General features: G+C 41.0%; 1 protein-coding gene across 4 annotated transcripts in view; it reads left to right on the top strand.

Annotated features, from left to right (window-relative positions):
- Positions 1-24,347, top strand: part of ARHGAP6 (Rho GTPase activating protein 6) — a 483,961-nt gene that overhangs the window by 322,451 nt on the left and 137,163 nt on the right. The gene's annotated exons all lie outside the window — the stretch shown is intronic.

Here is a 24,347-nt window from a genome sequence, read left to right on the forward strand (position 1 = left end):
AAAAGAAGGAACCAGATGCCACTCCCAAGTTCTTGCTTGAGCAACCGGGTCAGTGATGCTATTTGTCCACATAAAGAAGATAATGAGAGAGAAATAAGATTGTAGGGTAGAGGGGGATCAAGTTTGGTGTCTGGTCAGTTTTAAGGAGAGAAACCCACTAAATATCCACCCACTAAATAGGGGACCTGAAACCCCTAAATGGATAGGATATATGCCTTTAGAACTCAGAGGAGAACTTGGAACTGGAGAGAGAAATTTGTGCCATCATTTAATAATTATTTATTATATCATTAATATAACATTTACATGTATTTTATATATGTATTGTTAATATAATTTTGATATATTAATATAATATTAATCTATGTCATGTATATTAATTTAGTCACTGATATTTGTTGAGGGCTTACTATGAGTAAGGCTTGGATGAAAAAGTGGGAATACAAGAATAAAGATAAACCTACATGATCTGAGGCAGGCTGGCAGGAGAGAGAGGACTTTGTTAAATCATCACAGACGTGTGTAAAATTAGAGTGACAATAAATTCCACAAAGCAGAGAATTCTGTGAGGGAGCACAACAGAGAGATCTGACTTAGTTTGGGTGGCATTGGGGTTCAGGAAAGACTTCCCCCAGCACTGGAGGATGAGGAAGGTGGGAGGGCATGGGGTCAAGGAGAGAGCAGGGATGAAAGGTAATGTGACAGAAGACCAGAAACTTTGGTTCTCAGATGTCAGATCGACTGTAATTCCAACATAGAAGCCCAGGAAGGCATCCCAGATTTTTCACAAGCACTTCAGGCAACTCATTTCTTCGACAAATATTTTTTGAGCACCAAGGTATGCCTGGGACTCTTCCAGGTTCTGGGAATTCAGCAATGAATGTCAAAGGTTTCCTTGCCTGATGGAGCTCATCTCTGGTGAGTCTGATCCAGGAGGTTCAGGGATCCTGTGCACATCTTGAGAAGGTTCGACTTAAGAGAGACTCGTCTAGAACAGAGCCGTGAGGCGTGCCACCATTTAGAGCTTGAAAAAAGGAAGAGCAGGAGCAAGGAAGCTAAGTCCAGTGACTATCAAAGGCAGAAGTGAGGAAAGTGATGTCTCGAGCAAAAGCTAGGAGAGGAAACAGATGCAGGATGACTGGGTGAGTGGTCGGCTGCTCAGTCGAATGCTACTGAGGAGTCAGGTGGAATGAAGGCTGAACACGACGCACCCCCTCCCCCGCACCCGAGCTTTACAACATGGTATCGTTGATGATCTTGACCAAAGCAGTTCTATCTGAATAGCGGAAGCAGAAAACAGACTGAGTTGTACTGAAAAATAACTGGGAAGTGGAAAATTGTAGAGTGAGAAGATAAGGACAATTAGTCAAAAATTGCTGATGAATCTCAAGAAATTTGCCTTTGGCTTGGGGCCTCATTATTGTCCTACAGGAAAGAGTTTTGTAGCAGTGGTGAGGTTAAGCAACCTCTTTTGGCCCGATTTCCCTATATTAAAGGAGGAGAGTCCTAAATCATTTTAAAATTGAGATTACTGGGGACGAAATGGGGTAGTATATGAACACAGTGACTACTCCAGTAACAGCTTGCATTTCTAGAGTGTTCTCAATCGTACTTTACACATGATATAAAATCCTCATTAAGTCAAGTGCAAGCAAGAGTAAGATCAAGATTATTATTATTAATTGATTCTCAAGGAAGGACTTGGGGGTGGTGGTCAAGCAATTTGCACTAATCACGTTCCTAGTAAGCTGTGGCCCTTAGATTTGAAATTCACATTTTCTGACTTGGTTCTGTGTTGTGTTTGCTCTGTTTAGTGTTATAATTTCATTCCCCTGAAGATTTGTAACCTGCTTAAGTAGAGAGAGAGTGTTCATCCACTTTGTATCCCACCACCACCGCTTCATTTAGTCCAGTGTCTGGCACACACAGAGTTTTCCATCATAAGTGTCATTGAAGTGAAGTTCCTGGACACTTGGCTCAAACTTCTCGAGCTGGTCTTGTTTCTGATGCTGCAGTTGGTATTCAGGAGAAATGCTTTTGATCTCAGATACCCAAGCTAATTTGAGTACGCATGCTCAGAGGAACTGCCTCGAACAACCATGTGGAGAATGCCCAGTGATTGTACTGGGTTCCATTATTCTCCTACAGTGGCAAGAGTGACCTGCAGAAGCTGTGCCTCTGGGTCATCTCTACAGTCCAAGTGAGGCTTGCCGGGGAGCGAGAGAAGGGAAATAGAGCCATACCCCCCCCCCCCAGATTCCTTACCAAATCTCTGGGGTTGGGTCACTTGCAACTGCTATTTATATAGGCCCCAATTTGTCAAATGTTAACCATTTCGTACAGTTCCACCAAAAAGTATCATCCTGATACCCTAAGTGAAGAGGTATGGAAGGAAGGAGACCTTCTTGTTGGTGTAAAGTTTGATCAGTTGGTAAAAGTCTGGAACTAGATATTAAGGCCACTCAATTCTGTGAGCCAGAGCAAAGGCTCTATTTGAATAGTATCTTGGCTGAGAGAATGCCAACATCATCTATTTATTACCTTCCCTGCTCAGATTATTTGAAAAGAAAGGAAAAGACCTTTAAAGCTGGAGTGATTGTCTAGACAGTCCTAAAATAGCTGCTCCCAGGTGCAAAGGAAGCAGTAAAATGCAGACAAAGCATGAGGGTCCTTTGCCAAAAATACAGTGTTTGAACTTTCATAAGCTCCCTGTAAATTCCAAGGGAGAAAATGGCCAGAAGACTAAATCCCAATAATTATGATCATTAGTTACTTTAAGTTACCACCACTTACTTCACACAGAGGCATTCTCTGCAAGCTAAGTTAAACTAAATATTTTTGAAATAATTATTTGGATAATTCAGAGCTAAAATAGTCCCAGCTAAAATATTTAGCTGACTGAAACACCTGTGCAAGCTTTAATTTAAAATATACAGAAAATTGACTTCATTTTCACTTTCCTGTGGGGGTATTGTAATAAAAAAAGTCATTTATGTAATTCTCTAGAAAATCATATTACATTGTATAGCATGGGTGCAGATAATAAAATTTCATTGAAACAAAAATGCATTTCTGGTGAAACAAACCGTGGTGTGGTCCTACAATAAATACAGTTTGATGATAAAAAGGAATGAGCTATTGATACACTAAACAACTTGGATAGACCTCAAAGACATAATGCTGAGTGGATAAAGCTGGTCAAAAAAGGCTACATGCTGTATGAGTCCATTTATATAACATTCTTGAAATGACAAAATTATAGAAGTGGAAAACAGATTAGTGGTTGCCAGATTTAAGAAGGTGTTAGGTTGAGAGGGAGGCGAGAGTAGCTATAAAGGGGTAGCATGAAGGATCCTTGTGACAATGGAATGTTCTGTGTCTTGGCTGTTGTGGTAGTCATGGAAATCTACACATGTGATAAAATTGCATAAATCAGACACACACATATTCACACACACAAACGAGAGCATACGGGATTGGTGAAATCTGAATAAAGTTGGTGGAGGATATCAGTGGCAGTTTCCTGGCTGTGCCATTGTACTAGAGTTATCCAAGAAGATCCCCCAGGGGGAGGCTGGGTGGAGGGTACAGGAGAGCTCTGTATTATTTCTTGCCACTGAATGTGAACCTACCATGATCTCAAGAAGTTTAATTTAAAAAATGCGCTCCTCAAAATTATTGAAGTTGGGTCAAACTCTGGGAATTAATGTTGGAAGAGAGTCTCCTTTATGTATTCACTTCACTAGATAATCAGAGGGAGGATCCTCTGATACCACCTGTAAGCCAAACCACACATATATCAGTGGGTGGTGTTTCTGTACTGTGGGCAAGGGAATGCACGCACCCTTTAGAACATTTTAGTTTGCTTTGTGTTTGTTTGCATCATCAAAAGTTGCACATGAAGGTAGATATATGTGTACATCTCTGATTCGTCAGCACTTAAATAGAGGAGTAAACCAGATGTCATGGGGAGGCTCTGTGATGGGAAGAACACAAAACAACTGGATAATTTGAGTTTATTCAGACGAGGCATGTTTCTAGGGGATAGATCTAAGAGGAGTTTGTTAATGAAGATAGTAGAGGCAGACAGGGTCACTGAGTGTAAGTAAGCAACGGGTCTAGTTCTTGTGAGAACACATGAGCTAAACATTTAAAATCTGTTAAAGGGGCTGAAATGAATAGACTAGCATGAGAAGTAAGCGTATCATTTGGAAATGTGCTTGAGTATTTTGTTCCCATTGATTCGGCATTATACTCTATTTTGCTTGTTATATCTAGCTTCACAGTTAGTCTTGAAGTAAGCCATAGCCAGATATGGCTATGATTTCTCTGTAGTCAGCGCCATACACCCAGGGAAGTCCAATCAACAAATAGTTATCAGTGATCTTACCCATGACAACCTTGGATGAGGTGGCCTTTCAGGATCAGACCAAAAGTGCTTCTCTGTGATGGCCTCAGACCTTCCAAACAATGAAGTAGAAGATTAGCTGTGGCAAGTCTATTACAGATATGTAGCATCTGGATTCGCATGGACAGTTGGGTTAGTGGGCCTGATTAAATAGCTTTACTTTGCACCTCGAAGAGCCTCGTATTCACTCTGTCTGCCTGTCTTCATCACAGTTTTTTCATTTAGAGCATAAGCATTTGGCTCATTTCTTTTACTAAATTTTTTTAAACAGACTCTTCTGGAATGCTGACCATGTGCCAGGAACCATTCTAAGAGCTGCATAAATATTAGTTCATTTTAATACTCAAAGCAAACCTTGCTTCTTTGCATTTTGCAAATGAGGAAGCTGAGGCACAGAAAGGCTAAGGAAGTTGCCCACAGTCACACAGCTAGTCAAGTATGATTTCCTTTTGGGATTCACCTCTAGACACCAATCTCTAATGATCAAGCCATTAATATGTGTTCCACTGGAGTCGTAGGCGGGCATGACTGATGAAGCTAATCGAGAAAGCTGAGGAGATGCTTCCGTCTGATATGCCGTGTCTATTCATTCTCTCATTCAACTTCATTCCTCCATTCCTTCATTTGGTTCTTCCTCCAATGTTTTTTTTATTTTTTAAAGATTTTATTTATTTATTTGAGTGACAGCATAAGCAGAGGAGCAGAGGGAGAGGGAGAAGCAGACCCCCGCTAAGCAGGGAGCCCGACATGGGGCTCTATCCCAGGACCCCGGAATCATGACCTGAGCCAAACGCAGATGCTTAACCCACTGAGCCACCCAGGTGCTCCACCAAATGCTTTTTAAATGCCAATCGTGTTCAAAACATTATGGTGAGCAATGTGGACAAAATATGGTTTTGGTTCTCACAGAATTTACACGCTGTGCGGGAGATGAGACTTGTTACACAAGTGGTTTTTTGGATGAAAATCCTCCGGGGGTAATTGTTCTGACAATGGTCCAGATAAAATGCCTAGTGGGCAGCAGGTAAAGCAAAGATCGTCTCCAGCTTGGGAAAGAAGGGAGCATCATCGAAGTTGGCCTGGGAGCGATGGTGCTCCAGCAGGTCTCCAGGAGAGGCAGAGTGCTGCTATGTGGGCGGGAACTTCAGCTAGCTGGTCTACCGGGGACACTTTCCTGCAGGGGAGTGTCGGCTCTAGAATTGGAGCCTCTTTGGTAGTGGCAGAGGGAGGTGGGCAGGCAGGATAGGAAAGTCTAAGGAAAATGAGGGATACACCAAGGGACAGGTTGAGTCCAGAGTAATGGGACCAGCCCACATGGGTTGTCCAAAGCCCCAAGGAGCTACTGGTTGCCCTTTTACATCATGGGGAGCTGTTGAAAGTGTATAAGCAGTGGAGTGGCATCAGTAGACTTCTGTTGGCAGTGAACAGGAGGGATTAAAGAAGAAGAGGCATCAGGTAGCGAGACAGGAATTTAAAAAAAAATGCTGTATGCAAGTGTTCATTGCAGCTCTCTTCACAATAGCCAGAAAGTGAAAACAACCTAAATACCCATCAACAGATGAATGGGTAAACAAAATGCGGTCCATCTTTACTATGTATTATTGTTTGGCCATAAAAAAGGAAAGAAGCCCTGATTCATGCTACCCCATGGTGAATCCCCAAAACATTAGGTCACATAATATATGGTTCCATGTATAGGGAACATCTAGAATGGGAAAATCCATAGAGACAAAAAAATACATGCATGATTGTCAAGGGTTGGAGGGAGGAAGAATGGGGAGACATAATGTGTACTGGCTTTCCTTCAGGGATGGTAAAAATATTTTGGAACTGGATAGAGGTGGTGGTTGTGCAACACTGTGCATGTACTGAATGCCACTGAACAATACACTTAAAAATGACAAATTTTATATTATGTGAATTTCACCTCAACAAAAAACAAAAGCAAAACGCCTCTGTGGGCCCAGGCCAAGGCAAGGATGTGGGAATGGAGGGAAATAAGGGAGAGGTCTGAGAAGCCCCTCAGGAGAATTGGCCAGTTTTGTGGAGGTAATAGGGGAGAGATCCTGAAGTTTCTAGCCTGAGCGCTGAGAGGAATGGGGACACCATTTGCCAAGTGACTCTCATGATTAACCAAATCTATCCTAGAACTTCATTTTGACTCTGCCACTTCCTAGCTCTGGGTCTGTGGGCAAGTTTGTGCACCTCTCTGCCTGTAAAATGGAAACAGTGGTGGTGCCGTAATGATTGAGTGAACGTATCCAGAGCATGGAGCTCAGTGCCTGGCACACAGGCGCCCTCAATTAGTATTTGTGAAATGCCTGAAGGATCATGTTTATTTGTTTTCAACATCCGACTTCTATTTAGAGATGCCAAGAGGGTAGTTGCTATGCTTTCTGGAATTCCGAGACCCATGCGTGTCTCATTAATCCTTGAGAAATTTGGTGGGTTCCCTTAGGATTTTGAAGCAGGATGGTGGAGTGCCCAGGGGGCTTAGAACTGCTTACGACAGTGGCTGGTCCATAGGAAGTGCTGAAGAATTGTTAGCTTTTGTTTTTGTCTCTGGGGGGTGGGTGGCAGTGGTGGTTATAAACTGATGGCCGGAGTCTGCTTGAGACTCCAATTTAACAGACACAACTCTCAAACACCTTGTCTTGGAAGGAGATGGGATAGATAACAGAAATAAGGGTTAGCTTGTTGGACTATTTAATTACTAAATAATTCATTAAAACAACTGTCAATTTCAATACTTAATTTCAGGTGGATGAGGGGTGAAATGACTTAATTTTCCAATTTGTCATTTTTCCTAGCTAAACAAACAACTACTGACGATAAGAATGTTAGATTATTGAATACTAAACCAGACTTGTAAAATATTTAAGAAAAATGACTACTCCAAAGTTGATCCATAAACTCCTTACCATCATGGAGAAAACGAATGACTCATTCCCCTGACATCAGCTCCAGGAACTTCCTGTAATGATCTCATAACCCCAGTGTCAACCTTGCTCCCTGTTATCAGCCTTCATGAAGTCCATTATTGAAGTATAGAAACTGTTCTTGTGTAGGTGTAAGGGGATTAGTTGAATTACAAAGATGCTAGAGCTGCCATTTAGAGAAAAAGCCTGTTTCTAACACTTGCCTCTTTAATGAGTCACTATAATACCTCTATGATTATCAAGTTGGTTGTCTTTCACAGAATTAGCCATTCTGCAGCCTTAGGAGGACTTGATTAGAACATTCAGTTATTTGATCTGAGGAACAGTTTAGCTGTGGGTTAATATCCTTTGGATTGAATGTGTTGAAAATTAAATTAGAATTAGAATTTTTGTACACCAAAGTCTCAGGTGACTTTTGGCGATTTCAGGGCAATAAATGAACTCTAGATTTGGAGATAAGTTGTACTGAAAAGGTTTTGTACTGCTTCCCAGCCCATCCAGTCTTATGTTGATCCGTTAAGTCATTGGGACATGTTCCTGTAAAATAGCTCTACTACCACACAGAAGAATAAGGCTCTGACATTTGAGGATAAAGGTACAGGGTTTGGAAATGATTTGAGACACACTTTTATTCTTCCTTCAGTAAAATGAGAACATTATCACTAAGCTAATACCAGAACAACGGCATTTACAAAACAAAAATGATTTTCTTCTAATGTAAGGGATTTAATATAAACTGTCACTGAATGTTATTTGAATGGGTGCCACATTAATGCATGTCCAGAGAAGCCAGGCCAGGGGCTGACTAAATCAGCAACAGCTGTGTTGAAGCTTTTGGCCATCCCTGTGAAGGGCTTTTCTAAAGGAGTAGATTAACCAGAGATTTGAGGTAACTTCTGCAGTCACACAGCCTGTTGTAAATGAAGATCCAGTCTTTCTGTTTTGGTAAACACAGCCTATTTCCCTCTGTAGCACAAGATTACACTCAAAAGCAGGTTGTGTTTGACTCAGAATTCTTAGGTACCATTGCAAAGTCAGGCTCGGATTCAACTATTCATATCTTTTTATCCCAGCACCCACTTGCCTGACACTGAGAGGGATTGGTAAGCAGTCACTAAATGAACTTACATTATCTATGTTTTGGTGGAGCAGTTTCTTGCTTTTGGTATCCAAATGCCTCTATACTCCCCACTGATGCCCCTCAGGATTGTGGTGCTCACTTTCTGTGCCCTTCCCAGAGGTATTTCCCATTTCAAGACTATTTGGTGCCATGTGAAACAGCCAGTAACATCCAAGTCTTTTTTAAAAAAATTATGTATGTATGTATGTATTTATTTATTTATTGAAAGAGAGCGAGAAAGCAAGGGAGGGGCAGAAGGAGAGGGAGAGAATCCCAAGCAGACTCTGAGCTGAGCACGGAGCCTGATGTGGGGCTCAATGTTATGACCCTGAGATCACGACGTGAGCCGAGATCAAGAGTCAGATGCTTAACCAACTGAGCCACCCAGGCCCCCCTCTCCCAAGGCTGAACTCAGTTTGGCCTTAAAACAAAAGCAGCAGATTACAATCATGTACTCTACAGTGAAACAACATAGTGATATATTTTGTCCTGGACTATTTGAAATTCAAGAGGAACTTTTGTTTTTCCTTTCAAGTCTTTGAATGGAATGTGTGAGCAAGATCTTCTTTCCTAGAAGAAGTGAATGCCAGATGCCCTTTGCTTACCTCAGTTTCTCACTCCTTACCCATTCAGAGACTTGAGACCTTTCTCCTGAGATGTTGATGACCCATAATCTGAAGAATACCATAGGCACTCAAGAAAAGTAAACACACAGGAAATGTTATATTTTTTTTCCTTCCTAGCATGAAGTTTTGTATTTTTCTTTCCTTTGGGTGGGGTAAAACATGAGTAATTTACACAGTGCTAGTCCCTAATGTAAAATTACAAAGCAATTTATATTTGGGAACATGTTTTGTTTTGTTTTGTTTCTAATTGTGTATTTATTGTGTAATCAACAAAATATTTGTGTCCGGTCTATCCTGTGATTTAATCAAAGGGTCTACTATGGCATTATTTATTAAACTAAAAAATGGTTTTATTTGGAAAACATACTGTGACCCACTGAAGAGAAATTGTAGTTGAAGTTTAACAAGTATTTGGTTCACGATGAGGCATTTGCAGCTGTAAGCAATCATATTGCTCTGCCATCACTTCAGTTTTGTGGAAAATGTTTACTTAGGGCTGTTAAAAGTTTGATTTTAATAGCAATTCCTAAGCAGTACAGAATATTACTTATGGCTGACATCAGGGGGGAAAGAGGACAGTTATTACAACTCGTTGCTTATGCTTTAGCTGTATTGATTTTTATGAAGTGTTTTTTTTAGCACGTCAAGTGAGTCCTGTTTTACAGGGAAGGCATTGCTCTAACTCAGTATCCAAGTACGTACTTGTGGCTCATAGAAGACATGTTCAGTTAGAGATTGACAACACAAGGACTGCCCACTTGGGTCTGCTTCTCCTGGCCCCTCAATCTTCCATTTTTTCCTGCTCCATAAGATGCCAACAATAATAGCAAGCAGGGCTAGTTAAAATTCCACCTGCCATGGAAGGAGAAAAATCTCTTTGGTAAAATATCACATGCTCTCCAAAAAGGGGTTCTTATCACAATATCTTGAATTAGGTGCTTTTTGCTTTGTTGCATAGATTAAACTAGGGCTTCCCAGCCTCAGCACTCTTGACTGATGTTTGGGACTGATCTTGTTTTTTAGTTGTTTTTTTTTTTTTAGTTTAGTTTAGTTTAGTTTAGTTTTTTTGCCGAAATGTAGTTGACATACAATGTTATATTCGTTTCAGGTGTACAACATACTGATTCAACAATTGTATACATTACACAATGCTCACCACTTATGAAGGGCTGTCCTATGCATTGTAGGGTGTTTAGCAGCATCTCTGGTCTCTACCCACTAGATGCCAATAGTTCCCTTCCCCACATTGTGACATCAATAAATGTCTCCAGGTATTTCCAACTGTCCTGTGAGGTGCAAGGACACCCCAGCTGAGAGCCACTAATCTAGCAAGAGCAATATAGCTGGGTTGGGGTTTTTTTTAAAAGATTTTCTTTATCTATTCAGGAGAGACACAGAGGGAGATGCAGACATAGGCAGAGGCAGAAGCAGGCTCCCCGCAGGGAGCCCAATGCGGGGCTCGATCCCAGGACTCCGGGATCATGCCTTGAACCAAAGGCAGATGCCCAACCACTGAGCCACCCAGGCGTACTGAGAGTTCTAATAACTTACCAAAGTCTCATAGACAGTAATTAGCAGAGCTGGGATGCAAATTCAGAACCTCTTGTCTCAGACTCATCCGTGTGTGTGTGTGTGTGTGTGTGTGTGTGTGTTTTAAAGAACTTTCTTCTAGAATGTTTTCCTCTTTAAAATCAAATGAGGTATCTTTTAGATCATTATAATTTCAATAATAAGTGTCAAATAATTACAGAAGTCAAAATTTAGGTTTGAGATGTTTATCTGTGTAGGAATGTGAGTAACATAGTGACAGTATTTTCTGAAGGAATAATTTATATGTACAGACTAACAGATTTTTTTCTGACTTGTGCATTTAATTATATGAAATGTCTTTTGGTGATATGATAATGTGATTATATTTAGTGATAAATGAATCATCTTCATGAGAAAATTATAAAAAGAAATGGGGAAGAAATGAACAATTTAGAAAAAATTATAGCTTTCACATTTTTCCCTTTATTATTGAAGTAGGCATGTTGTCAACCACTTGCTCAAAAAACAAAACACATAGATATGGAGAACATAATGGTGGTTGTCAGGGTTGGTGGCAGGAGGAAGCTTCATATGGTGATGGATGTTACCTGGACTTACTGTGGTGATCATTTGCATTATATACAAATATCAAATCATTACATTGTACACTTGAAACTAATATAATGTTATATGTCAATTATGCCTCAATAAAAATTTATTCTTAAAAACTTCCAATAGGGGAAACTGACTGGCTCAGTCGGTTGAGTGTTCGACCCTTGATCTCAGCTCAGGTCTTGATCTCAGCATCATGAGTTCAAGCCCCATGTTGGGCTCTATGCTGGGTGTGGAACCCACTTAATAAAAAATTCCAACATTTCTTGTCAAATTTGAGTAATTCCTCTGCATTGCCAGTGAATATATTATAATCTTAATCATTACTGATAAGCATTTTTATCTCCAGATTTATTATCATTAAATAATGTAGTCACATATTTTTAAACAAACTTGGCCAAGAAAATGTGCCTATTTTCTTTATTTGGAATATTAATTTCTCAGGTTAGAAAAACTATAAGTAGATTCAACAGCCTTTGGTTTAAATATACTTTCTCGGGGATCCCTGGGTGGCTCAGTGGTTTAGCACCTGCCTTCAGCCCAGGGCGTGATCCTGGAGACCCAGGATTGAGTCCCACATCGGGCTCCCTGCATGGAGCCTGCTTCTCCCTCTACCTGTGTCTCTGCCTCTCTCTCTCTCTCTCTCTTTCTCTCTCTGTGTGTCTCTCATGAATAAATAAATAAAATCTTAAAAAAATAAATATACTTTCTCTTCATTTTACTAGCAAGTTCTACTAAGACAAATTTTAAAGGCAAGATCTCACATAAATGGTTATTGTAATTGAGGATGTCTGTAATAATCTCACCAGGGAGCTTTTTTTCCCCAGTTGATTACTGAGTAATTGATACAAACTATCAACATTTATCTAAGGTACATCTGATAACTAATAAAATCTTTAGAATTTCAGGGTATACCATCCTCAGCAATATTATACTCTGAGATTCTATTTAAACAGGAGAAACAGATTGTTTTCCTTCATCTAACGTATAACAATAAGCAACACGGTTCCTATTTAGTTTCCAATGCTAACACAATCTGTGCTTCCATTTTGAAGAGAGCATTATGTAAAACAGTGATAACATTTTGGTTTAAGCCCCAAATCAAAAATTCTCGATGAGAATCCTTGGGTATTTTCATAAGATCATCAGAAGTATTTTAGTGCATTTCTTTAAATGTTTATACCTAAGAAACGGTCACTCCAGGTTTGTCAATCTGTTGTGATTGAATATGAAAATTTTTATACAACACTTTGGCAAAATTCACAGAATGAGTTCTGCAGGAATATAAAATTTGGGAGAGTTTTATAATATTTAAGACATCAATTGATCAAGTATGTTTATGTAAACCTGTGCTATCAGTGCTTTTCCCTGGGGGAATTTTGCCCCTCAGGACACTTTTGCCAATGTCCAGAGACATTTTTGTTGTTGCCAATGGGAGGGATGGTTTGCTACTGGCACCTAGTGGGTGAAGACGAGGGATGCTGCTGAACATCCTTCCATGCATGGGATAGTCCCCTACAACAAAGAATGATCTGGTCCCAAATGTCAAGAATACCAAGGTTGAGAAACTCTGCACTACAGATGATTCATGAAAATACTTTTCTTTATTCTCCAATAATTTCTTCAGATGTTCCTCAGACCTGAGACATTTTGACTCTAAAGTTGGCATCAGTGTCTTGGTGGGCATGCCAACTGTCTTATTCATGTATGACCCATCACTGTACAAAGACAAGATAATCTCTTAATAGGTCCCTTATCTCATTTTCCAGAGCTGTCATTTTAACTGCAATTCCTTCATAATGATTTCTCAGTAAGATACGGGTAGCTTTGATATTTATGGTCAGTTTATATTAATGATGGGAATAGAAAGTTTTTTTCCATTCCTGTGACAAATGTTTTTGAATTTCTGATGCAAGCTTGTTTTGAATAACTGCTTTGTGTTTTATCTGGGCACGAGTTTGTTTTTAATAGGATTACATTTAATTTGATAATGAGTGTGTGTGGTGTGTGTGTGTGTGTGTGTGTGTGACAGAGAGAGAGAGAGAGAGAGGAGAGAGAGAAGTTGGGAGAAGAGAGAAGGAAGGAGAGATCTGTTGAAGTTCTGGGAGCTAAGATTTGCGAACCAACAGATTTTTAAAATGCATTCTTTTTTTCATTCATTTTATTGCGAAGTTACTTGTGAGTAGCATTTATCTCGGCTATTTTTTATTTATAAAATTCACATTTCTTTAGAAAAGATACTAATTTTGGAAAATGTTTGCTTTTCCAGTCTTTTACACTGATTCTTACTTCAAAATATCATTTTGCAAATCAATTTGTGCCTAATCAAACACACTTTTAAACAAATTGAAACTAAAAGCCAATTGATGCATCTATTTATTCATGAGAGGCAGAGAGAGAGAGGCAGAGACACAGGCAGAGGGAGAAGAGGCTCCACGCAGGGAGCCCATTGTGGGACTCAATCCCAGGTCCCCAGGATCACACTCTGAGCCGAAGGCAGGCGCTCAACTGCTGAGCCACCCAGGCGTCCCTGATGCATCTAAATGCTCTTAGAAACAGCCACCATTTCTTCTCCTGCAGTGCTTCCAATAAATTCTCTCCACAGCACAATTGGTAACAAACTGTCTTTTATATTGGACATCTCTCCAGCACCAAAAGAGAAAGAAACACTACTTACATGTATCTACAGCTGTCAATGTTAAAATGCAGATTTTTTTTATTACTACAGCTTATGAGTTCTTCATTTTGGCACTTTTTAAAATGACAGCTTTATTTCAATGTTTTCTGACTATCTCATTTATTCAGTGGCTATTTCCTGAAATATTTGCAGCTTGGGGCATTTGGAATGTTTACTGGAATGGGAGGATCTTATATATAAATTGGAATTGTTTCACAAAATCTGAGAGTGTGTGCACACACATGTGCATCTCTCTATCCATCCATCCATCCATCCATCCATCCATCCATCCATCCATCCACCCATCTATCCACCCATCCATCCACCGATCCATCCATCCATCCACCGATCCATCCATCCATCCATCCATCCATCCATCCATCCATCCATCCATCCACCGATCCATCCATCCATCAAAATACTAAGGGAGAAAGAGATATTTTCTCTAAACTGACCAAAACACACATCATCCTTTTCTCTATTAGGGCACAAGTTTTGTTCCTGTTGATCTCTCTGGCCTCCCAACGTAAGAGACCCTTGCGATAGGTCGCAGGTGGCCATAATTAATAATCATTTCACTAGTGAAGTCCCTGGTCCTTGGGATCGTTCCCTGTCATCGCATATTACCTCCTCACTCCAGAGAGTCTTTGCTCTGACCTTGTCTGTAAACCTGTGCCTACCTCCCTTCTCAATGTCTGCATTTCACTTTCTGGAGAAGTAACCTTTATTTCTCAAGGATTTGGACAAATGGAATATGAAGTTTTTCCCAACTGTACCATCACAGACTGACTTTTTTTTTCCCCTCGATCTTGCAACTGTTTACCCACTAACATTACTGATTACATTTCCTTGTGTACATGTCTTGTCTCCCGCTAATTGGTACCCGCTGAGGTCTGAGACAGCACAGCCCATATTCTTTTAACTTGACCCTGAGGAGACACAGGCCTAGCTTTTATTTAGGTTAAGGTTGGCATCTGGGGAACTGTGTTCCCATTGCCTGCTGCAAACATGAGCCAACATAACCCTTAAATCAGGCGCTGTCAAACTAACACAAGGAAGCAGGCCACAGAGCTGTCTCTGAGAAGCTTTGTTCTTTGAACCACACCTCGAATGTGGCTCACAGGGTTGACATCCAGCAAAGCCAAAATTGACTCGAAGTAATGCGGTTGGTTTGGTACTATAGACAATGATTGTAGACCTGAAGAAAAGAAGTCAGGAGAATAACATCTGCTTTTCTGTGTGATATTTTCTTGCCGTTGTTTAGAGAATTATAAATTGCTTTGTCAAGAGTTTGTTTACAAAAGCTTGGCCAATTTCAAAATGAAGTTGCCTTTGAGTTGTCCCTGTTTCATCTCACTATTTGGAAAAGAAACCTGAATTGTTAGAATGTAAATACATCAAGTTAAAAGCCAAAGGCAGTGAAAACCAAGTCAAAGCAAGAAATGTACCACAATCGAACTGTTCTCCTGGGAGGAGGAAGATACATGGCAATCATTTTTATATCTGACAATTTTTGTTATTCAATTAAGTGGAAAGAATTGGAAAGCACCGTGATACCTGTTTTCTCTCGTATGTAAGGCTGTGGTTTAAATGGACAGGTGATGATAATGGAAGTTCCAGGCTGTGGGGGTAGCCATATGTTCCCTAGAACATAGATTGGTAGTGAGATAGAGGTACAGATGGAGGCGTAAGTGGAGGCGAAGTTTCTCGAAGTGTAGTCTCCACACCGGCAGCATCTGCAGCGCCTGGGAGCTTATTAGAAATGCAGACCCTGTGCCATGTCAGAGACGCGCTGATCAGAAACTCTGGGAGTGGGGATGGGTGAGTGTGTGTTGGAACAAGCCATCTAGCAGATTCTGGTGCGTGTTCAAGTTTGAGAACCTCTGACATATAGATGGATGGATGGATGTGCAGGTACAGTTACAGGTACTGATGGAGGTAAAGACATAGGTACAGGTGTAAATACAGACATGATTACAACCATGGGTATAGATATACACACAGATGTGTGGATATATACGTAAATATAGATATTTGGAATTTTCAATGCAGGCTTTCTGTAGGGCAGCCAATTATTCGATTGGGTATCTGACTGTGTAAAGCCTGTTCTTTTTCCAGCCAATGGCTCCGTGACTTACAAAGCAAGAAAATCTGCATTTGTTGGACAGTCCTCCATGCCATTCATTCAGTGTGTGCAGCTCCTTCCCTGCAAGACTGGTTTGTTCTTGCCTCCCCTTTGCCCTCCTTGGGGTTGCTTTCTGTGATTGGATCTACAAGTGACGGTAACAATATATTGAAGCTAGTTGTATCCTAAGCATTGGTCTACTTTTCAGACTTCTTTTGTGCTTGTGTTTGCCCCTCACATTTTCGGTTTGGAGCATAGTCCAACTTATTGTCAGCCAGCCATTCATATGAAGCACAGTTTACAGTGGGGATGATTTAGAAACAGCATGGAGATGTGATAAGCGGGAATTTTAAAATACATGATAGTAGATTTCAAGATAATATGATACTATTTGGGAAGAAAATCTCAATAGGCAAGAAAAATACTTGGGAGGATAGTCACTAACACATAATCAGTAAGTCTTGGATTATCAGTTATTTTAATATTATCCATTTTGCTTATTTCTGTAGTTCTCATGTTTTTGGTTATAAGCTTAACATTGCTTTTATAATGGACAAAGATAGTATTATAAATTAATATATATAAAATGATAAAAATAATAAAAGGAAGAGATTATGATTTTATCTTCTTCCCCTCCCCACTACACCTTGAATTTAAGAGTCCATCCATCAGTTATGCCAGCTCTATTCGTTCATCAGTTCTCACATTAAAAAAAAATAGTGCTAGATGGTACAATTAAATGACAACTCTGCTCACGGAAGTGACAGAAAGTCCATCTACATAGATAATTGATTTAGTCGTGAAGACTATCTGGAATTCCTATTTAGGGAGAAGGGAATATTTAAGTGTATGTGGCCATAAGAAAATGTCTCCCTTTGCTTTTTACGTAAGATGTATGGTGACTTGTCATGCTCAGGAAGTGTTTTGAAGTGGATAATGGCTCTTTTCCTGATATTTGGAGTCACGTGGCTTAATCCTCTTTTGAAAGCCTTCCTTTGAAGATAAACATAGGCATTGGTTTTCACTTAATTCTCCTTCCCTAAAATCCTTTTCTGTTCTAAAATTCTACAGTTCCATAATAAGTGTGGATAAGCAGCAGTTAACAAATGGGAAAATGAGCCATTTTATTTTTGTCCTACACATAAAACCGAACCCATGGAATCTGGCCCCAAGGTGGGACCTAGGTTATTTGTCCAAGCTGTAGGATGCCCCAGAATAAAGCAGCGTACTATGTACGAACCATAATGGTGGGTCCCCAGATCACTTTGATGGCCCTGGCGGATAATAACAGCAAAGTCCACTTAAATCAGCTTAAATATTTGGGAATTATAGATGATCACAGGTATGATGGGTTTCATCCAGTGACTCTGCATCTTTTTCCTGCCATTTTTGCACTTTATGTTCCTCTAAGCATCTCTAAGCCAGTGTTGAGAGAACCCATGGCAGTCGAGATTAAGACTGACAATGTTTAGGCCAGTGGTTCCCAACTTGAGGTAACCCCCTCCCCACCACCAAGGGACAGCTGGCAATGTCTGGAGACATTTTTGTTTGTCACAACTGAAGAGCTGCTACTGGCATCTAGGAGATAGAACCCCGAGTCACTGCTAAACATCCTGCAGTGCACAGGATGGTCTCCTACAACAGAGAATGACCTGATCCAAAATGTCAGTAGTGCTGTGGTGGAGAAACCCTGGCATACAGGAAGAAAATGTTTCCTTTTCCTGCATCTTTTGCTTACATTCAAACAAACATTTTGCAGAAGCTCCCAGCCACCTTTCCTTCACATGCCTCTTGCCACCATAAGGAAGGCTGATGGCTTTAGGTCTGGGTTCCAGAATCAGTCATGGGCAAGAGGGACAGTATCTCCAAGATCAGCTCACTCATCCCCAAAATACATGGGAATGGCCACTCTATACACTGCCCATGTGAACAATAAATGCGTATCATATTTGGTACTATCTCATTATGAGCAAGAAAATGTAATTCAGGCATCAAGAATCCTGTGAACTGCTGAAGCATAAACACATTCTCCATAGCAATTCAAATTCTCGTGGGGTTTGGGGAAGTTCCTCTGCACCTGTATTTTTTTTCTGGGTCATCTACATTAATGCCTTTTTAGAAAAAGATGACTAGAAGTGACTCATTGACAATCCAAAGATTTTTTTCAAGAAATTGTCTCTACCGAGAAGTGACTGTTTTAGAGACGGTTTTGCAAAACCAGTCTCTATACTGAGTCATTTAGCAATTTTATTATTTTTAGTTTTTAAAAAGTTTTATTGATGTAAGTAATCTCCCAGATACCTAATGTGGGGTTCAAGCTCATGACTCCAAGGTCAAAAGTCGGAAGCTCTTCCGACTGAGCCAGCCAGGTGCCCCAGCAATTTTATTATTAATTGAGGTGAGAGACAATGTTGGCTTGGACTAGGGTGGAACAGTGGAAATGAGAAGGGGTCAGATTTGGGCATGCTTTGAAGATAGAGCCAATAGGCTTTACTAATGGATTGGCCGTGAGGTATGATATGGAGTCAAAGGGAATAGAGAGTCAAGCTTTTGGCCTGAGTCACTGGAAGGATGAACTTGCCATTGACCTAGCTAGGGAAGACCAGAGAGGAACAGGTTGGGAGGAAGTTGAAGAACTCAGAAATTCAGGAAAAAACAGCCACTTTTGTCATTTGAGCAAGCCAGGAAGCTCTTCCTGCATTCAGTTTTCATTTTCTTAACACTGTCCTCTTATAGCCTAAAAAATAGTCAAGTTACGGCTTACGATTCTTTTTATCTGGCCAAATGGTTCATCCTTCCCTTCCAAGGTGAGAAATGTCTGTTTCTTTCTTTCCATGTGTATATGCAGGCTATAAAAGATATTTACCAGAGATAACTTAATTTACCAAAAAAGGTTACTGATAATCTGCATTTATGGGCACTTAGGGAGCTTAATTATATCAATTAATTAGGGAGCTTATTAATATCAATTAATAGTGTATGTTTTTCCTGTAGGTAAAACATTGTCTTGGATTTCTCAGAATTAAACCACACATTTAAAGAGTGGACACTGGATCTCTGTTGTCTATTTTTCTAAAACAATATATACAGTCTAGATAGAGTAATGGCTCTCAAATTTTATTTGCATAACAATTTCCTGGAAAGTTTCTTAAAAATGCAGATTCCTGAGCCCCGGAAGGCGTATTGTGGTCAGTTCAGGACTGAACTCCAGCTGGTCCATGGCATCCATTACACATCATTATCTAATTAAAGGGACCAGGAACCACAAGCTTTCCAGGAGCCCACACAAATGTCTGCAAGCTGAAAAGGAAATTATTGGCTCCCAAGGCAATTATGCAAATGCTTACCTACATATCTAAAAACACAGTATGCATCCATTTCATTGTCCATATTTGTAGACTATCTTGTCTCATGTGAAAGCCACTTATACATTTTTCCCTCTTAGCGAGTGTTCCTGAAAGGGTACACTGATGTCCTAAAAATCACAGCCAAACAAGAATTCTAGGAGTTACTCGTTGCCAAATCATCTCAAGATCAAAATCAGAAAAATTATTTAGAAAACTAGGTGATAGGCCTCAAAAGCAAGTGTTAAATTAACACAGAGTCCTTGGGACTCTACTTTTGATAAAGAAGTTTCCTCAGGGGAATCTGATTCTGATCCTGCACTCACACTTGGAGAACCTGTCTAGCTGGGTGTTTCATTTCCCCAAAGCATGCTTGCCTGCAGCCAATCATTTATCAGATTCTCTCAGCATCTACTATGCACAGGCATGATGCTGGATGCTAGAAATGCAGTGGTAAACAATATTTATCACTGTGCAACTTCCAGGCCAGTGACTGTCAGTAGACACATGGACAACACTGTCAGTAGACACATGGACAACATACGAAAGCAAATACAAGCTTAGATAAACGCTGAGAAGAAAACCAGCAGGGTGTTGACATAGAGAAGCCAGGAGACATTGACTTCAGACGGGGAAGGCCAGGGAAGGCTTTTCTTAGGGAGTGAGATTACAGAATAAAGAAGGAGGAGCCAGCCCTGGGAAGAGCAGGGAACCACATGGGCAAAGATCCCTACACTGGGCCGAGCTCACCTTGTCCAAGAGCGTCAGGAGCACAGGAGGAAAGAGGCAAAGAGGAAGTAGGCCCAGACCCTTTGGCACAGGCAATTCCTACGCAGATGGATTTTACTCCAGGTGTGACGGAAGCAAAGTACCGGTCTCGGCTTGCTTGTCTGTTATTCCAGAAAGCTTGGGTGTGCATGGTATGTGTGTGGCAGCGCTGCGCTCTGGAGTGTGAACTCTAGCTTTGCCTCTTGGAAGCGGTGTGACCTTGGCCATGGCCCAACGTCCTTGTGCTCACCTGCGGAGGGGAAGTAACCAGACTACCTACCGCGAGAGGCAGGTTAGCACATCTCATGAGTACGGGAGCAGCATCCCGCACATCGTGGTCACGGAGACATGTGTCTCTGATCATTCCGGTCTCCCCCAGGGGCAAGGACAAGGACAAGGGCAAGAGCAGACATGGCTAGGTTGGGTCGGAGGCTTCCATTCGTTCAGGAGAAACACGACGGAGGCCGGAGGTGGGGTGATGAGAGCCGAGCTGGAGAGGGGGGCTCCGATTCCCGATTTGTTTGGGGGCAGACTTGACAGAACCTGGGGGTGGATTAAATGTGGGACATGAGGTGAAGGCAAGAATCAAGAAAAGCTGTTTGGTTTCTGGCTCGACGAACTGGGTGCATAAAAATCACCGTCATCAATCATCATCAATAGCAGCAGCAGCAACATTTATTGAGCGGGTGTGAGTGCCAGGCACGGAGATAAATGCTTTATAAACACCTCTTAAGATGTAGGAGGCTTAGGCACAAAGACATTTGCCAGAAGGGAAAGTCAAGAGTTCAGCATTGGCTAAGTGAAGTCTGAGATGACCCCAAGATACCAGCTGGAAGGGTCAAGAAGGCGGTTGGATAGCTGACCCTATAAAACTCAGAGATGACTGGTTTGGAGATAATATTCACGAGTCATGAACTTTGCAACGGAATTCACCGCAGTGTTCTTTTATATAATGATTTGGGCTGTTACGATACTATTTTATTTCTTTTGGCCTAAGCCTTTTTTGAGTTCAAGACTTGCTTCCTAACAACCTTCATATCGGTTGATTTTTCAGTCGATTCTCCATAGTGTAAGATCGAGTCTCGCGTGAACATTTCTGACTCTGAAACAGCACTCTCCTGACTCAACTTGCCTAAACTGAAGTTCATGTTCCCCATGAACCATTTCTGGATTAAAATTCAAAGCAACTTTAGTTCAAGTTCTGGTCTGAAGTCGACAGAGTCGTATTAATTCATATGGGTATAGAAAATCATGTATTTACAGTGTTTCAATTGACATTTAAATTGACATTTGAACAGTTTTTCCAATCCCACACAGTTAGTGGCATAAGGTCTTGAGAAAGCATGAAACATTTGTTTATCAGCCTCATATTTCGTCAGGCTTGCCAAACACAGTTCATTTTCCATAGAAATTCACGAACCTGAGCAGTGGCCAAATTGTCAGAGTCGCTGAATGCAAGCCAGTGAATAAAATTGTTAAACCCTTTGATTTCCCCCCACTTTTTTCCCTTAAAAAGTAACATAGCGTGTGCCTCTGAGTTTTATTATTTGACATCTATTACCCACAGCACCCAAGTGTGTTTGAGGAAAAACCCTGTATGAACATTCCAGCACAGAGTGAACAGAGGCAGGGGCTTTTGGGAACATTCATTTGCAGCCTTGGTTATCCTCCAGTGGGAGAGACTATTCCTTCATAGTTCCACTGACAGCCTTCTGAGGGCAATGGTACCAACTTGTAAAAAAAAATCATTTTAAGGACTTTTAAGGGTTGAAAATTTTTAAGGCAAATTCATAATAGGCAAAAAGTACATGTTGGTGCAAAAATGTGATAAATTCCGGACACCGTGCATTGTAGCTAACTGGAGTCACTAGCAAACCTTTCTCTTAAGACTTTAGTTCTAATAGCAGAATGCACTGATTCAAGCAAAATCTGTGAGCATGGGACAGGATGGAACTAGCTATCATGAAAAAAATCATTTTCATGGGAATTGGTCTGTTGTGCCCCAAAATAGTTTGGAAAGATAAAGGATATGGAAACGAGTAATAATAATCATGAATATTAATAATTAGAATGTGTCAGTGCCTTGGATGTAGCTCTCTTAGTGGATGATAAAATTATATAAAAATGTTGGATTTTTTTTTAACTCAGTGACCACTGTGGTATTCTCTTCTCTGAATTGCTTCCTTCATTGGCCTCACCTGCTAATTTCATTTTTACTTATTTTTACAAGATTTTATTTATTTGACAGAGAGCACAGCAGGGGGAGCAGCAGGCAGAGGGAGAGGGAGAAGCAGGCTCCCCGAGGAGCAAGGAGCCTGATGTGGGACTCGATCTCAGGACCCTGGGATTATGACCTGAGCCGAAGGCAGACACTTAACCGATTGAGCCACCCAGGTGCCCTCATTTTTACTTGGGATAGTGAAAATGCACAGTAGCCCCTAGAGGCAACAGCCTTATTTTAAAATTGCTAAAAAAATAAAAATCCCTCCCTTCAAAAAAGGTGAAGGGTAACAATTCCTGAGTTTCATCTGTGAGAAAGACACTGAGCCATGAGGCCCACTATGCTTACATCATATAGAATCTACTTGGGGAGGGCAGCCACATGGGATATAAAGGCAACTGTCAGCTCAAAAGGACCCTCACAAACGGGAACCAGGGGCATTCTGGAAAGGGAGCCGCCACTCGGGAGTGAAGGTGTCAGGGAGGAGTGGGGTTAAGTTGTGAAGCTGGAACAAGATTCTTGTCATCAGGGACCTGGAAATGAAGTTGAGAAGGGTCCTGATGTGTAGGGTGTTTGTTGCTCCCTGCTTCATGGAAGCCCTCTCTCTCCATGGCCCCTGCCACATCCACATCGGTGAATGGTAGGAGTGATGGTGACCTCAGAAGGGCCCAGGGTAACTGGGGAAGGGTTGTGACAAGGGAATAAGAACTAGCATTTCATTTTTAACATAACGGTTTTGTTGAGATATAATTCACATGACATACAATTCACTCATTTAAAGTGTATAATTTAATAGTATTTTCATAGAGTTGTACAACCATCACCACAATCAATTTTAGGACAGTTTCATCACCCCCCAAAGAAACCTCACACCCCTTAGTCATTACTGCTTGTGATCTTTCCATCTCCCTCAACCCTTGGCAACCACTTATCTTTTGCCACATTATGGATTTGCCAATTCATGGAATCACACAATATGTGGCCTTTTGTGACTGCTTGCTTTCACTTAGCATACTGTTTTCAAGGGTCATCCATGTTGTAACGTGTACCAGGACTTCATTCCTTTTTGTGGCTGAATAATATTCCATCGTATGGACTTGCCACATTTTGTTTAGCATTCATCAATTGATGGACATTTGGGTTATTTCCACCCACTGGCCATCATGAATAATGCTGTTGTGAGCAAGTTTGTGGACAAGTTTTGTGTGAACATATATTCTTCAGTTCTTTCAGGGATATAGGTAGGTGTGGGATTGCTGGATCATATGGTAACTCTGGTTTTAATATTTTGAGAAAGTGCCAAACTGTGCTTTACGCTCTCACCCACAATGTATGAGAGTTCTAATTTCTCTACGCTCTTGCCAACATTTCTTTTACCCATCTTAGTGAGTGTGATGTGGTATTTCTTTTTCTTTTTCTTTTTTGTGATGTGGTATCTCGTCGTGGTTTTGATTTGTGTGTCCCTCATGGCTGATGATGTCAAGAATTTTTTTTTTTAGAGAGAGAGAGAGGTGGGGGTGGGGCAGAAGGAGAGGGAGAGAGAATCCCAAGCAGGCTCCATGCCCGGTGTGGAGACTGATGCCGGGCCCGATCTCATGACCCTGAGATCACCACCCCAGGCAAAATCAAGAGTCCGATGCCCAACCGACTGAGCCACCTAGGTGCTTCTCAAGAATCTCTCTGTATGCTTATTGGCCATTTGTAAATGATCTTCAGAGAAGTGTCTATTCAGGGACTTTGCCCACTTTTAAATCAGGTTGTCTTTTTTATTGCAGAATTGTGAGAGTCCTGTAGCTACCTGGTTACGAGTCCTCGGTCACATATGTGAGTTGGCATTTCATTTAACTGAGGTGTCCTCCCCAGCATGCCTGTTGCATCTCTACCCCTCACTGTAAACTGACGGAGGTCTATGGAACCATTTACCTCCGCTTCGTGACTCCCAGATTCCTCCCCCCGTGAGTGCTCGGTGCCTCTCTG

The sequence above is a fragment of the Canis lupus genome, chromosome X (genome assembly GCF_048164855.1).
Source record: "Canis lupus baileyi chromosome X, mCanLup2.hap1, whole genome shotgun sequence".
Taxonomy (NCBI): Eukaryota; Metazoa; Chordata; class Mammalia; order Carnivora; family Canidae; genus Canis; species Canis lupus.